Genomic DNA, 16,571 nt, shown 5'->3' on the forward strand with positions numbered 1-16,571 from the left:
GCATCTGAACTTTTCACCTTTCCTCTTCACGCATGCTCCCTGCCTCCTCGTAGTCCAAGCCTCAAGACTACTGCTGGCCAGTTTCAGGTTCTGACCAACCCTTTTATCCCAGTCTCCTTGCATTCTTGTCTCCTCTCATCCTGTGTTTGGGTTATAATTCCTTATTGCAAGAGTCCTGCATTCTTTCATATTGTTCTGCTAGCACAGCAGGTGTTCATCTTGCTTTTGAAAGCATAGCAGAATTTACATAGACAATATACGTTTTCTACCAAGCAGAATATGTTTTTTAAAGGCGATATACATTTCCAATTTAGCTATCCCTAGTCAATTACTCCCTAACTTTCTAACTCTCTTGCCTCAGTCTGCTCTAAGTTGGTTGCAGGGTCCTCTACAATCCAAAACAATTCTGTATTCAAGTACAATTCACCACTGTGTATGCATTGATCTCTCCCTGTCGACTATAAATAAGGAGGACCCAAGTGGACAGTTAGGTCAGGGAGACATCTTTTAACACTGCTGTGGTTAAGTGAGATCCATTACTATTGTCTGGGATGGAATGGATTCCAACAGAAAGTAAAGCCAGGCAGGAGAATGTGACCAAGAAAGGCCAGTGATTTCTGCATCTCCAGTCCCACCTGTCAGTCACTAAAGACTGTCGCTCTTTGCCACAAACAAGCTTTCACTTTATGGAATCCTAAAGCAGTGTGCCACTCCAGGGAAGAGTTAACACCAAGCATGGCAATTAATTTTTAGGAAGGCAAATTAATACACAGGTTGACTACTTCATCTTCTAGACCTATTGACATCTCCTACATTGCTCTTCTAATTAATCTCCATTTGTACCATGTGGAGTGAAACACACTTTGTAAACAAGGCAGCAAAGCACCATGCAGGTGTTGTGACCCCTGGGAAGGTCATACACCCAAACTCACAGGGGCAAAGGCTCTTACTGCAACTGTTCTGCTGCTTAGTACAACAATACCAAAGTATTCTTCTTATGCCAAGTTGTAATTTCGTAGTAAGAGTACCTCACTTAGGGCTAATTAGCCCTGACTGGTCTCAATAATTAGCTGTGGGCCAGAAGACAATAAGGTCTTTTTCAGTTCTTCTCCAGAAGAATGCATGTTGCTGTCATTCATGTGTTACAGTACTTGGCTCCACAGAAAGGCAGGAAAACAGGAAGCAGCATTGCTTTTCAGCTTCTAAGCTCCATATCCACAAAAACACTTAAGAGATAACAGCAAAGGGCAACTCTTAAGAAATCAGCAGTCATTATGTCTGATGTCTTTGCTAGGCTTCAGTTCAAGGGAGAGTTTAAGCTCTAATTAAGCATGGAACACACCCTTGAACTGTTTTCAGAATCTACAATTGATACACTTGTCTGTCCTTATCTCTCTTTTGTCCAGTTTCTGAGGTCTGTCGTATACTAAACCTAGGCAGAAATAAAGCTGTCACTCCTATGATCGCACTTGACACAGGTTTTCCTTTGCTTGCTGTTCTGGGCTGCAGTTCTACATTTTCCCACTAGGCCACTTAACTTGTTTCTATCCAGCTCAGCTAAAAGCACAACTACTTAAATGCAGAAAACTTTAAAAGTACTGGAAGCAGTTCAGAAACAATCTTTCTGCCATAAAATTTCTGCTAGCCACTGAGAGTTTAAAAAGTTCTGCCTTGTCTGGAGAGATATATATACCCACACACATATACATATATACAGACACATACACACATTTATACATGCATATTTATAAACATACATATATGTGTCTATCCATATATATGCACACTATACTTGTGTGTACATACAGGATTGTGGTTTGAGGATAATCCCCTCAGTCCTCCCTCACCACCCTGAGGTCACCTGTGGGAAAGGTCTCAGAACACATGAATGGACACGTTTTGTAGGAACTTAAACCAGGTGTGTTTCATCTGCTGCTGATGCCAATTCAGTTCAAGAGCCCAGAGCAGTGGTAGACCAAAATAACCTCCTCATAACAGATCTAATCCCGTGTGTGAAAAACGAAGTTCACTCCTGTAAAATTTTAAAAAGGTTTAATAAAGACAATAAGAGACATAAAGCAAAGAGTTACGGCCGGGTGCCTTGGCGCGCTGCCAAGAGCACACCTGGTATCTTGGGAATACCCTTTTTATCCCATCCTGCTGTGAGGGGTTAATGCATATTCAAGCATGTCCCCTCCCTGGTTCCTCCTTCTTGGATCATGCTTTTGCACAATTTTATTTTCTGCTGGTCAGCATATTTTTTGCTGGTCATCATTATTCTAGCTGGTCAGCATTATTTGAAGTTTGGTTTCCTTTCTTCTGCAAATGGTCACTTGTTGATAACAGTCTGGGCCTGTCATCCTTCCTCAGAGAGCAGATGGGCTTCATATCTTTCCCCCTTGCCAACGTCCTGGTACAAGTTTTTTGGTAACAGTTTGCTCTCCATTTCCTGCTGCTGATAACAGCCTGTTTTCCACAGCTTGATCCTCCCATGGTCTTGCCTGTTGGAGTTATCTTGCCTTCTCCAGATGAGACATATCCTTACCATTCAGAATTCCTATCTAAGCCTGTAACTTGCTAAGAGAGAAAAGAATATAGCAAAAGCATATAATATATATTTATCAGAATAATTGTGAAAAGCCAATATTCACAACATGAATTCACAACATGTGGAACCTCCCACATGCCAGGATGGACACAGTCCTATCTGTATTCCTGGCCTGGTCGTCCTTCTCCTCTCAAGACCTTGCCACATTGAAAAGGAAGGAGACCATTCAAATGCTGTCCTCTTTCCCCTGGAGAAAGGTGATATGTCAGCTACTCCCCTTAAGAGTATTACAGGCTAAGAAGTATTAGCCTTTATTATTTTCCTCACCAGGAACACACTTCTGCAGGGCTTTTGGGGAAGAAATGAGGCTGTGTTCCCCTGAATAAAATAATTAATAGCAGTGGACCTCCCCCACGCTCCGCCAGCCCAGCTGCAACCAGGAAAAACCAAGTACCAAGACTCCAATTTCATAGTGGCAGCTGTAGGTATTGGTTTCCACTCATCCAAAGGAGTGACTGATTCTCACAAATGATTTCTCCAAGCTGAGTAAGAACTTGGCAAGGTCTGAAATGACAGAACTAAGAAAATTCACAATGTTAAACATATTGCTTTTAATATTTAGCCCCTTAACATAAAAAAAAATATGCCAAACCAATAGAAAATTTTAATGCATTAGAAGCCCTAGAAACCATATGAAGCTAGTCTTTAACCTCTCTGGTCTTGATTCACATAGTCATGATTGTGTTAAATGAAATGCCCTTTGACTCAATTACTGTACGATCCATTGATGTAATAGAAAAAGTAATTAGTATTTTTAATTAATGAGAGACTTGAAAATGCACAAACAGAAGCATGAACTTCTGTTTTTCTTGAGCTATTAAAATAATTGTATCAAAATATCACATCTGATAGATCCAGTCCTCATGGCTCTGCTAAAAATGATGCTGTAAGGTACCAAACAGAAATATTTGCTTATTAAGAAAGAACTAATCACCCAGCTGGACAAACTAAAGGCCTACTGCCTACTCACTAAGGATAAACAAAAACTGTGTCAGACAATAAAGAGTTCAGCATGGCTAATGAAAAGAACAGCATTTTGTGGCACTGTTGCTGTAGCCTGTGCCTGGCAGCAGAGCATGGGTGGCGCATCAGGTCCCTGAAGGAGCTCTTTCTGATCACCAGCTACAAGGAAACAGCAGATTACCAGTTCATGCATATGTTCATGTTCAGATAAAATCAACTCATAAAATGTTTTATTAGAATGATTCAGCTTTTTTTTTTGGTTTAACTGAATTGTGAACATGCAGCCCCCTGCTCCAACTGTATTTCAGTCTGATGCTGCTGTAAGACTTTGTAATATTTATTTCTTGCAAGAAGATGAGTACCACAGCAATTTACTGCCTGGTCTGCTTCTCCACAGCCCAAAGGAGGATATTTTCTTAAACCAAGGTTACCTTCGGGCTAAAATGCCGCTTCTGAGTGGGGTTGTATTTTTGTTTGGTTTTTTTTTTTTTTTTTTTTATCACAGAAGCTCAATACAACACATATTAATTCTTGAAAATTATCTCTCCTGATACAGATCCTGAAAGTACTCTGGGAAGTACTAAAACCAAGTAGCTTCAAACCACCTAGAAAGTTTTATAATACTTTCAGATAGTATTTATGATTAAAACAAGGATTTAAAAATGCAAATTCTTGAGGAGAATAATTCTGTACAATACACAAGGTTGAAAATAATTTTGTGAGACGTGGCAGCTTAGTTTTACAGATTCTCCCATGTGGGACCAAATACTCCCCATTGTAAATCACTAAGTTCCATGCCATGATTTTACTTTAAAATGTACAATTTATCTGTTCAAAATGAGTTGAGCAATTCAACTGGAAAACATAGTGGTAAAAAAGCTAATATAGACATTCACTGAGCCAAGTTTAGGCAAGCACTGCTGCCATCACAGAGTGGCCTGTCCCTCAAAAAACTGACAGCATTTCAATCATTTTAAGGGAAGAGACATAAGGAAGCTTTGTGTAAAGAATATTCACTCCAGAACACACTTAAATTCAAGAAGATAATTGTAAGGCTCAAAAAATCAGAAAGCAAAAATAAAAAAATATTTCCATAGCTGTGGTATGAGTGTTCAGTCCTGACAGTTGACAATAATAATTTTAGAAGTTAAATCAGAAGCTATACATTTATCATCAATAAAATACTTATAGATACTCTACAACTTAATTGCTGAAGAAGTGCAGGAAAAAAGGAACAAAAAAGAGAGGACTACAAGTTAATTAGGTATTTAAAACAAGAAATAGGAATTCACACTTGTACTTACATTTTCTAGATTCTTTTATATATTGCAGTATATGGTGTATCACAGCTCTGTGTCTCCAATGCTAACACTAGTCCTATGACTTTACACTTTGAAATTGATTCTGGCAAGTCTGCCAACAAGGGAAAAATGCCCAGCAAATCGAATGTCACTGATTAGACTTGATAAAAAAATAGTTTGGGTTCCTCCAACACATCACTGGAACTCAGCTGCCACAGCAAAAAGAAGGAAGACTTGAAGGTTTTGCTTCAGTAGGGGTACAAGTCAGGCCTAATAAACAGCTACACTGTGACAAAGATCTTAGACTTTATGCCTTTGCATCAATGACAGCAATCGTGTGCAGTCTTGCTTCAAACAAAGCCAGCCCATCCCTGTCCCCAATCTCCAGTTATACTGCTGGCCTCTCTCTCACCCTACAAAGAAAAAAAAAGAGAAAAAATGGACAAGATTAATTAGAGATTCCAAGAACTTTTTTCAATTAATCTTGAAAGTTAAAGTTTGAAAACAGGACACCGAGTGCTTGCAGTGCTTGCACATGAACAGCCCTCCCACACTCAGGAGCATAACAAGTAACAGCAACTTAATCCACAGAAACTGGGCTCAAATGCCCTTAGATCCTAAAGTGATCCTTGCTCAAGGAAATGTCCCTTTCACTAAAGGTGGTCATGATTTCAGGGCAAGAAAATCCATCTCAAACCGAACTGTAGCTGCACCACTTACTCTGTCTAAACACTGGTCTAGTCATAAAACAAGACAAATATAAAAACCTGCAATAAGTTCTGCAATTAATCTGCTACCCGATTGTTCTGTGTTTTTTCTATAGAGAGGCCAAGTAAACACTGAGCAAGAATTCTTAATTTAGTCTTTTGTAATCACTCAATCTCTAATATCATAGATATCCTTGGATTGCATGGATGGATGGATGAATGGATGGGTCTCATACATCAGCCTGCCTCACCTTAACATCCTGTTGCAGTTTCCCAACTGGAGCTGTGTGCTTTTCAAAAAGAAATACCTGAAGAACCATTTGAGAGCAGAATTTTTTCATTTCCTATATGAGGAGCACTGGAGCATTTATTTGCAATATATACAGCACAGAACCCTCAAGATCAAAGAAAGTCTGGCAACAAAAAAAGTCTTCTGCAACCTCACATCCTCTGTATTAAACTGGAGAAGAGCTCTGGACAGGACAGACAGAGGAGGGCACCACTGCACTACTCATTCCCCAAACCAGCTGCTGGAACCAATGGTTCCAAGCTCAGATTTCTGTTATTGCTTCAAGAGAATCCAGCTGGAGCAAAATGGACAACTTGGAGCACATTCTGACAGCAACAGTCAAATCTCCCTGTGTCCTGAGGACATCCCATAACATATTCCATTGTATACTTCACATCATTCCGTGAGAACCTAAATAATGGACTGAATGCAGAATACACTTGAGAAAAAATTTATTTTTCATTCAAGCAGTTCTAGTCCAGTGGAATATTTATTTTGTTTATCAGTCTAAAATACTGAAAAAGAACTGTGTATTTCAACATAATTGCAGCTGCAGTTTTTAGGAGGCTTTCTTATATATCTGAAGTAGGTGGTCCTACATTACATTTTCATAAAACATTGAAATGTGTGAAGAACTGAACGTGCGCTCCCACTTATTTTTTTAAGAGTTAACTTATATATTACATTAGAGAATGCCTCAGACCCTGAGCCACATCCCCACTGCTCCTATTAAATGAGAATACTTAGTTTCAATATTACTTTACAGCATGTTCAATCTGACATGTCTTCAATTTGCTAACTACAAAATGTGATTATTCCATAAAATGACATTGCTTATTCAAAATGAAAGAAATAAAATTTAATTTAAAATGTATTACTAATTTACATCTACATATAGCTTATTAACTGCTGCTGGCCTCTCAGTTGGGTAGGCAAGATAGGAAATGTTTCAATTTATGTGATAATTAGAGTAAGAACAGGGGTTCTTTCCATATTTATAGTTCATTTCTTCTCTGAAGAGTGACTTTTGAGACATTAGTCTGGTTTCCATATTTCTGATTCCATATTTCTCTCTTAAACATTGAGAAATTGTTTGGGTTACAAATTAAAGTGGTTTTTTTTCTAATTTTGAATCCTATAATGTTCATAAAAATACAGCTGGGTTTGTTATTTGTAATATTACTAAAACTCCAATGCAGGCAAGTATTACATTATTTTGAGGGAAAAAAAAGATGTCTCTAGTTACAGATATTGGGGTCATTTTAAGCCTGGTCCTCACAATGACTTATAAAGGAATTATCACACTCAGCCAGGAAAATAGTGTGTGTCCTTCACCAAAATATTAGTTTTTCATGGATGGTTTAGATTGGTTTGCTCCATCCTGGAGAAAGTTGTGGCTTTGTAATTGAGATTTTCACTCAGGTTCTCCATGAGAAATAATTTACAATGAGATTCAAAAATTCATGATATTGAGACAGCTAATTTGAGAAAGTGTGAACATAATAATAAAATAAAGGTTACTTTTTCTGGATCAGTAGGGATTTGTTCCATATCTGACCTTTCATCTTTGTATTTATGAATGCAAGAAAACTGCCCTCATTAATAAGATAGAACTCTTGTTTAGGCTCTTAGTGACACCTGGAAAAATGCAGCATAAGACAGCCCTTCTCCTCCTCCTCACCAACATCCCACAGCAGGACATGGGGGATTGGCACAGCTTGTGCTGCTGGACCCCTCATACTGCTCTGGAAGCAAATATTCAGAGTGTTTTGGAGTACAACGACATAAAACATGAGGGAGAGTTTCTAATGGAGAAGCAGTTTTCATTATTTCAGGCGATTCTTAACATGCCAATGAATAGGGAAGTTCCTTTTCCATTTTGTCAGGACAGCCAGCTACTGAATCCCTACTGCTTCATGCCAAAATTATGTTATTGGAGACAGAATTTAAATATTCTTGTACTTTCCTGATGCTTATTCTAGTTTACTGGATCATTAACATCATACAAACCCCAGCTGCTCTCAGGCAATGAGGGAAAGTGCTCCAAGCAGGCCATGGTCACATTTCGTGCCTGCCAGTCCTCTTCTCTGACACCTCACAGCCCTCTGGCTCCTGCACAGCAAATTTAATTCCACAGCTCTGACAGAGAATCCATCCTTTGTAATCTGTGTGACAATTCCAAGGTATATTCTTCTCCCTCTAGCATAATGCCCCTCACCAGAAACAGTCTCAGAAGAATATGACAAGACTGTGACAGAAATTATTACTCCTGCCTTTGGTCATTTCTGTAGACGCTACAAGTACTGTGATAACTTCATCAGCTCTTCTGTTCCTGTGGGTTTTATGGTAGGACTCTGGATTTGATTGACTTTAGCAAGATGATTATCCAGTCAGAAAATCCTGTACAGAAACCATATCACGGTTGTTGCAAAATCAGTGCCAAACAGAAACACGGATCTGGCCTGTTTAAGTTTGTCAAAGAATGTTTTTGATAATTTAGTAATTAACTCTCCAGAGCCCAAAAGACCCAAATCTTTCTAAAACCTGTTTAAAAACAGTAATGCTACACCATCTGCAATCCTACCTGGTAATGCACAGAGATATGGATCCAGTTAAAAGTCACTTCTGGCAGCCACATTTTCTGCACTGTCACAGAATTCTTAAATAGTTTGGGTCGGAAGGGACCTTAAAACCCATCCAGTGCCACCACCTGCCATGGACAGGGACACTTTCTGCTATCCCAGGCTGCTCCAAACCCTAGTGTCCAACCTGGCCTTGGACACTTCCAGGGATCCAGGGGCAGCCCCAGCTGCTCTGGGCACCCTGTGCCAGGGCCCTACCTTCACAGGAAACAATTTCTTCTGTATATCTAATCTAAACCTGCCCTCTTTCATCTTTGGGCCAATCCCCTTTGGAATACCTTCCCCTTGGAAATAACTCCCCCTACAAACATGAGATATGTAATCTCTGTATCTAGACAGAAAAAATTATCCATGCTACTTTTGGAGGATGCATCTAAAACCCTATACAAGAAAATGATGAAAATAATACCATAGTCCAATTTTTGGCCCTCCTGTTTGCCACATTCTCTTGAATAGGAATATTTCTTTAATCTTAAAAATATTCATAATGCTTGAACATGGTGGACATTTCACTTCCTTTTGTTATGCCTATGCTATTTATTTCTGTTTTATTTCTTTTAACATCTTTTTCCTGTAGTTTGTCTACAATCATCACTTTCTTTAAAAGGGCATGATACCAAACATATCCTTTTAGTGTAAAAAGAGAGGAAGTCTATTCCCTGAAAATTTCAGCCTTAGTTTTCAATGAAGTCATTGCCTTTTGCATTTAGCTCATATACACATCCAGTATTAATAATTTCTTCAGGAGACAACCTAAGCTGACAGTAAACGTGTTCATCTCAATATAATTACTGATCCATGAGGAGTGCAACAGGGCCTTGGCAATTACTGCTACCTCCACATGCATGGTTAAAATAACACTTTCTTTACTGTGGACTTGTATAGCAGTAGCCTGAAGTCCTGAAACAGTTAGCAACATACAAGGAGACTCCCAAAATCAACAAAATATCCTGTCATGTCCGCTCAAACAAATAAAAAAATGTAATCATCATTTTAAATATTTATTTCCTCCACAGCCCAGGGCAGTTTACATAGCACAGCTTCAGCAACATGTCAAAAAACATTGTTAAAGACCCAACACTAAGATCTGTCAGGGTTTTTAGCACTCTAAGAAAGAGAAAGGTCATTTCACAGTGTTTGGTTGAACAACAGCAGAAAACAAAAAAAAATAAAACAAAACAAAAAACCAAAAATATCAACCAACTAAACAAACTAACTAGCTAACTAGCAAAAACTCCCAAACCCAACACCTGCAGGTGCTGTTATAGAAAAGGAGTTGCAAAGCTGAATAATTGCAGGAAATCCTAAAAAATGTCCCTGAACAAGAGATCAGTAACTCAGTCACTGATCAGAATAGACACAGGATATGCAATTCTATGTTTGGAAAATGTCAGGAGCTGCAGAAGAAACACAGCAACACTAAACCAAGATTAGCTAAACTGGCATTCAAACAAAACCCCTGGGACCTGGCCATGGGCAGCACACAAACCATGCATGAGTATGTGATATCACCACAGGCTGAAGCTGATGTCATGAATCCCAACTGCCCTTGATGTCACCCTTTTATCCTGATGTTCTATCCCTTCTCATCTTGCATCAATGTACTTTCAGTCTTGGGATCACAGTTTAATGGCAGAGAAAGGCCTCTTCACTTCACCACTGACATATCAGAATAGACTATTAAACAGCAGCTGGCTTTAACTGAGTATTCCCAAAGAAATCACATCTTGTTCTCAAAGGGATTACATTTCTTACCTCAGTTTGGATTTCAACCAATCAAAAAAAACTCAATTAAAATAGTTTCTGTCATTTCTGATTAATTTGCTATGACAAATCATTTGCATATACCACAGTTCCCTTTATTTGTTTTCCTTAGCAGTAACTACTAAACCAGAGACATCTTCGGAGAAAAATAACAGGACTTTGAAGATTAAAAACCCCAACCAAAGAGGTCTTATTCCAGTCCAAGTTACAGTTGGAAATGCCATCATTTATTATTAATTAGTAATAATTATTATTAATTTAGTATTAATAAATAGTATGAATTTATTAATAATTATTATTATCAATTATTATTACATGCCTGGTTTAATCAGGAATGTTGTGTACACACTGCTCTCCTTCAGTACAGGACTGTCAGGCCTCTCACCAGGGAATCCACTTTGCCCAAGAACCACTCAAGGATGTCTGTCATTATTAGAACAGATGGGACCAGTAACTCTGGACTTGCTTTTGTTTGCTCTCTGACATTTTGTTGAAGCTGTATTTTTATTTTGGAGGATGGTACACAGAAGAAATGTTTCTCAGTGTAAATTATAAAAACATGAGCATTCTGTAGAAAGATTTTTTTCTTATATGTTTTTACATCCTCTAGCAGAATTCAGCCCCCATTTTTTTGATTTTGCAAGCACTAGTAGCATGTGAATATTCTTTTAAAAAATCAAACAAGGAAGCAAGAGAAGTGTGAATGTATCAAGGAAAAAAAGGTCCATTTTTACAAGCTTATTCAGAGGCTGTAACATTCTGCTTAAGCCAACCCCAAAGCAGCCTGACAGCTATTTCCTTGAGTGGTTCTGTGAGTATTTTCCCAGTGCTGAACTCAGACTTTCAGATACAGTGGCCTAACAGTCATCACCATGAAAGGAGGAGCTTGTGAAGAAATGGAGAAGCCGAAATTTGATAATAGAACCTTTTCTTAGGATAATCTGGATACTTAAATGTGGGCCTAAAGTTGGAAAGGTATTCCTGTAAATGAAATTTTTTAGCTTTGGCAATGTTTTTGTTTTTTCAATATTGTTTTCTTTTACTATTACAGCTACTTAATTCTCTTTCTCATACAGCAAAACACTGTTTTGCTGCTGAATAACAGCTGTTTTCTGCATGGAGAATTTAGCAGCAAACTCTAAAGTATATTAACTCCAATTGCTACCCCTTTGCAACACACACATCACGTATACAGAATATTCTGTAATAAAAAAAGTACGTATTGATTTTCGGTTGAATGGGCTTCCTTGCTTGCTTTAAAGAAACAGCAGTGCTTTTCCCTCCCCCTCCCTTCTAAAGCTTATGCTTTTCAGACTACATATGGTCCAAGCAAAATAATAAAGAGATATTAATACAAATCAGAGATTTAAAAGTAAATCTTAAAATTACTAAAACTCCCATCTTACAGCAAAACTCCTAATAAGTCTCTATTGCCTATTATTTTCTATAGTGCACTAAAAACATCTTCAATGTGGATGCTAACTCTGAAGCAGGCAGCAAAGTACCTGTAGAATTGCAGGCCACATAGCTTTCTCGGTCCAGCCTGAGAAAGTGGCCTAGGAAGTTTTAAGGAGGATTTAAAACAATCCTCAGAGACAGAAAAGAGCCGTGCCAGGTGCTGTTTGTCTGTCCCTTGTTTTCCTTGCAAGAGAAAGTCAGGGGGTGGTGAGCCCCACTGACCAATGATGGTGATGTGTTAGTTTGCTAACCAATAAGAGTTTCCTTTCTGTACTTTCCACGTATCAGTCTATAAATGAGACCTGAAGTAATAAACTAAGAGAAATTCTCCTAATCGACTCCAGGAGAGTCTGGCCGTTCTTCTTGCCATTCCTAATAGAGCGACACCTCAAGTGAGGTGGAAGGCCAGAGCACCTCAGTGACAAAAAAAACCCACTTTGAAAAGAACAGGAAGTAGGCTAATTTCATAATGAAGTATATATTTTAATTTAATTACCTCAACTCTGGCCTTATTTCAGGATCTGAAGTCACTAAATTTCATTGTGAGAAATAGCTCATGGCAAAGGATAACACTCAAATATGATATTTTAGCTATTTTATTGAACATTCAACTGTCCTGAGCAAATGGGGAGCACAGACACAGTGGCAATGCTTTTTTTTTTAGATTAAAAACTTTTTTTTTGAGAAACATTAACAGAGAGAAATCTGTTCCCCAGTAACTCTTCAGCCAAGTAGATTATCTTACCATCAGGATTTTGTAAAAATTGGCCTAACAAAATTAGACAGTACCACATGTAAATTACTGCAGAATCAGGGCTTAAGTCAATTTACAACATCTCGTAATTTGTTTACTCTCCATATTGATTTGCTGACTTTATTATTATTCAATGTTCCTTTTTAGCAAGTAGTAATCATTTCCAAAATCAGAAATTTTTACTATAGGTCTCAAGCTTCTGAAAGAATTTTGAGTACCAGATGAGTGAGGGAAGATAAGTCTGGAGCTTTTCTTAAAGGAGAAATGGGAATATTAAGGAACAAAGTGCTATAAAACTAGAGGAGATCAAGAGCTGAAGGCAAATAAACTCATTTTAATGCATCATTTATTACAAAAATATTTGGTGGGGCAACCAAAGCAGATGTAAGAGGTGGCAAGATGCTGTGCACTGCTTAGACATTTTATGCCAGCTTGGTGTGATTTTAATGTGGATTGAATGTGAGCAAAAGAATTGTCATAAGGGAGAGGTCTCAACTTGGAATCTCACCAGTTCCAACATTAATTGGGTTTTATTTAGGAATCTCCAGTAAGACTTTGGAACAAATACCCAGCACTACAATGCTGCTGCACACTAATCTGGCTTTTAGAAGAGCAAAGAGAAATGTGGAGGCCTAATTAAACAGACAGACCCAAGAAGAAGAAACCCAAACAGAAAAATGGAAAATGTGGCAGGAATAAAAACTGACACCCAGGGCCATCCCCAACACACAGAGCCCTTCCCAAAATCCAGCCAGAGGCCCCCTGAAGAATGGGAGGCACTTAACACCAGCACAGCTCATTTTCACTTTTGTGAATCTGCAGGTGGCCAAACCACCCTGGTCCCTGAGCAGAGAGTGCAGGACAGCAAGAGCTCCTGCTCCCATCGACAAGAGCGGGACTCAAGGCTTGCCTTGCCCACCAAGTCTGTTCTGCTCCTGGGGGACACTCGGTATGACAGCACTGACAGCACTGACAGCTCTTCCCAGCACCTCTCCAGAGCAAAGTGCCAGCCTGGTTATCCACTCTCTGCCAGGAGTCTTCTTCATTCTTACCCCGGTTCTCCTCACTGCCCTCAGCCCTTGCTATTTTCTGATTGTCAGTACAACTGCCACTTTTTAAATCCCACCATTTAAAGCCATTTCATTACACAATAATCATAGCTCTCTTTTATGCCATCGTTTTTCCATCAATTGAGCAGTTGAAGGGAAAAAATATCTAAAAATGAATTACTAAAGATCATTCCACACCAATCTTTAGTGGTTTAGCAGTGGAATGGAATTTTTGCAGCTTCTGAATTACATGCAGTGAACTTTATTTGATCAAAGAAAAATATAATTTCTTATAATTGGTATAATGTACTCTATAAATTGTGCTATCAATTACAAGATGCTGCAGAAACACCCTGACCAGTTAAGAACTCAACAGAGAAGGTGCCAAAGCCAGTATTAACCCACCCCAGTAAGCATACACTTGTTTATTCTAAGGAGCACAGGCCCAGCACTGTGTTGATATCAAGTGACAGGCTCTACATGTGCAGCTGGTGAGAGAGGGGTGTCTAAGTAACACTTCAAGGGCTGCTTTTTCTATAAAACTCCAATAAGCTCCCCATTTCTGTGTGTCAGCTTTGCACTCTGCAGTTCTCAAATACTGCTTCTGAAATCAGGGGTACAGCAAAGAGAAGGGTGGGGGTTTTATGAAGGAAGAACATAGAAACCAAAACATGTTCCACTTAAAAAAAGAAAAGAAAGGAAAAGAAAGGAAAAGAAAGGAAAAGAAAGGAAAAGAAAAGAAAAGAAAAAGAAAAGAAAAGAAAAGAAAAGAAAAGAAAAGAAAAGAAAAGAAAAGAAAAGAAAAGAAAAGAAAAGAAAAGAAAAGAAAGAAAAGAAAAGAAAAGAAAAGAAAAGAAAAGAAAAGAAAAGAAAAGAAAAGAAAAGAAAAGAAAAGAAAAGAAAAGAAAAGGAAAGGAAAGGAAAGGAAAGAAAGGAAAGGAAAGGAAAGGAAAGGAAAGGAAAGGAAAGGAAAGGAAAGGAAAGGAAAGGAAAGGAAAGGAAAGGAAAGGAAAGGAAAGGAAAGGAAAGGAAAGGAAAGGAAAGGAAAGGAAAGGAAAGGAAAGGAAAGGAAAGGAAAGGAAAGGAAAGGAAAGGAAAGGAAAGGAAAGGAAAGGAAAGGAAAGGAAAGGAAAGGAAAGGAAAGGAAAGGAAAGGAAAGGAAAGGAAAGGAAAGGAAAGGAAAGAAAGGAAAGGAAAGGAAAGGAAAGGAAAGGAAAGGAAAGGAAAGGAAAGGAAAGGAAAGGAAAGGAAAGGAAAGGAAAGGAAAGGAAAGGAAAGGAAAGGAAAGGAAAGGAAAGGAAAGGAAAGGAAAGGAAAGGAAAGGAAAGGAAAGGAAAGGAAAGGAAAGGAAAGGAAAGGAAAGGAAAGGAGAAGAGAAGAAAGAGAAGAAAAGAAAAGAGAAGAAAAGAGAAAGAAAAGAAAAGAAAAGAAAAGAAAAGAAAGAAAAGAAAAGAAAAGAAAAGAAAAGAAAAGAAAAGAAAAGAAAAGAAAAGAAAAGAAAAGAAAAGAAAAGAAAAGAAAAGAAAAGAAAAGAAAAGAAAAGAAAAGAAAAGAAAAGAGAAGAAAAGAGAAAAGAAAAGAAAAGAAAAGAAAAGAAAAGAAAAGAAAAGAAAAGAAAAGAAAAGAAAAGAAAAGAAAAGAAAAGAAAAGAAAAGAAAAGAAAAGAAAGAGAAAAGAAAAGAAAAGAAAAGAAAAGAAAAGAAAAGAAAAGAAAAGAAAAGAAAAGAAAAGAAAAGAAAAGAAAAGAAAAGAAAAGAAAAGAAAAGAAAAGAAAAGAGAAGAAAAGAGAAAAGAACCAAAAAAAAAAAAAAAAAGCTGTGGCTGGCCAGTTATAATGAATGTCCACACTTAAGAGAACAGAAATACAAAAAAAAATGCAGAGTAATAGTCTTTTTTTTCCCATTTTATAGGAGCAAAATATTGTTCAGCTGATGGCTCACACTTCAGATTGCGAAGATTTTACCATTTTGAAAAGCCATAAAGTCCACTTTTTCCCTATGTTTTTCTGGGGAACACAGAGAAAATTTTATTAGAAAGTGAATACAAACCTGAAAATACAGCAGAAACCAAAAAAAAAAGTGAGAAATAGGCCATAAGTGGTTCAGATAAATTAATACTCATGAAAAAAGATTACACTTTTATCTTGCCTAGACATTTTTACCGAATAAGTAATGAAAAAATGAACAAAATAGAGATTTTGGAACCAGCATGAATCATTAGTCAGCTTCCAGTCATCCCTTTTCTCTTCCCTGACAACTTTTTTTCCATTTAGATTTGAATATGTGACAAAGAGCTAGTAATTGGAATAATGAAGTTAACTAGAAACTACATTTGAAATCAGAAAGCATAAACATCATCCTGAGTGCAATAACTAGGGAAGTGAATGCAAATTTTGAAGTGAGAATATGCCAAATAGCTCACATTTCAAAGGACTCTTTACTAAATAAAAAATAATTCATACATATCAGCAACTTGAGAGGTCAAAATTGCAATCAAAAAGAGATTTTTCCATTTTATCTGATGTTTAGGTAAAAGTATAATCATTATAAAGACTAACATTGTCAGAAATTCATTCAGTAACACTAACATAAGAGGAATGCACACATATGACTTACAAATTGCATCACAGCATTTTTCTTCACTCATTAAGCTGTTTTACAGATTTGTACTAAATAACTGGGTGCTTATTTCTGAAACATCACAAATCATCCATGATTCCTACTTTGAGATACATAGCTGCTTTCCTTAAAAGCATATGTAATTCCTGGCTTTTACAAATTGCAAGTTTTAGAGAACAGGTCTCTAAAAAATAAACTTCTGGAAATTAGGCAAATCCAACAATATTCAAACTAAAAAGTCCAGCTCTACAGTTGTCTGTAATTACATTTGAGAAACTATAATTACCATGGAGAATATGAGGGAATCACTGATCACAGCCTCTTCCAATGTAAGGAGGAAGAGATAGGTACCCAATTAAGCTACAGTTTGGGAGAAACAAAAGGAAATACACGTCCATTGCACACCAGGTGACTGGGT

General features: G+C 37.6%; 1 long non-coding RNA gene across 1 annotated transcript in view; it reads right to left on the reverse strand.

Moving 5' to 3' along the window:
• Positions 1-2,035: 2,035 nt before the first annotated feature.
• Positions 2,036-16,571, reverse strand: part of LOC111921988 (uncharacterized) — a 28,673-nt gene continuing 14,137 nt past the window's right edge. Inside the window, exons 3-4 of the long non-coding RNA XR_015289778.1 lie at positions 4,876-5,285; positions 2,036-3,126 (exon numbers count right to left, since the gene is read on the reverse strand). This is a non-coding gene — a long non-coding RNA (uncharacterized LOC111921988). The remainder of the gene's footprint in view (positions 3,127-4,875; positions 5,286-16,571) is intronic.

This window comes from Cyanistes caeruleus, chromosome 8, assembly GCF_971803275.1.
Source record: "Cyanistes caeruleus chromosome 8, bCyaCae1.hap1.1, whole genome shotgun sequence".
NCBI classification, from domain to species: Eukaryota; Metazoa; Chordata; class Aves; order Passeriformes; family Paridae; genus Cyanistes; species Cyanistes caeruleus.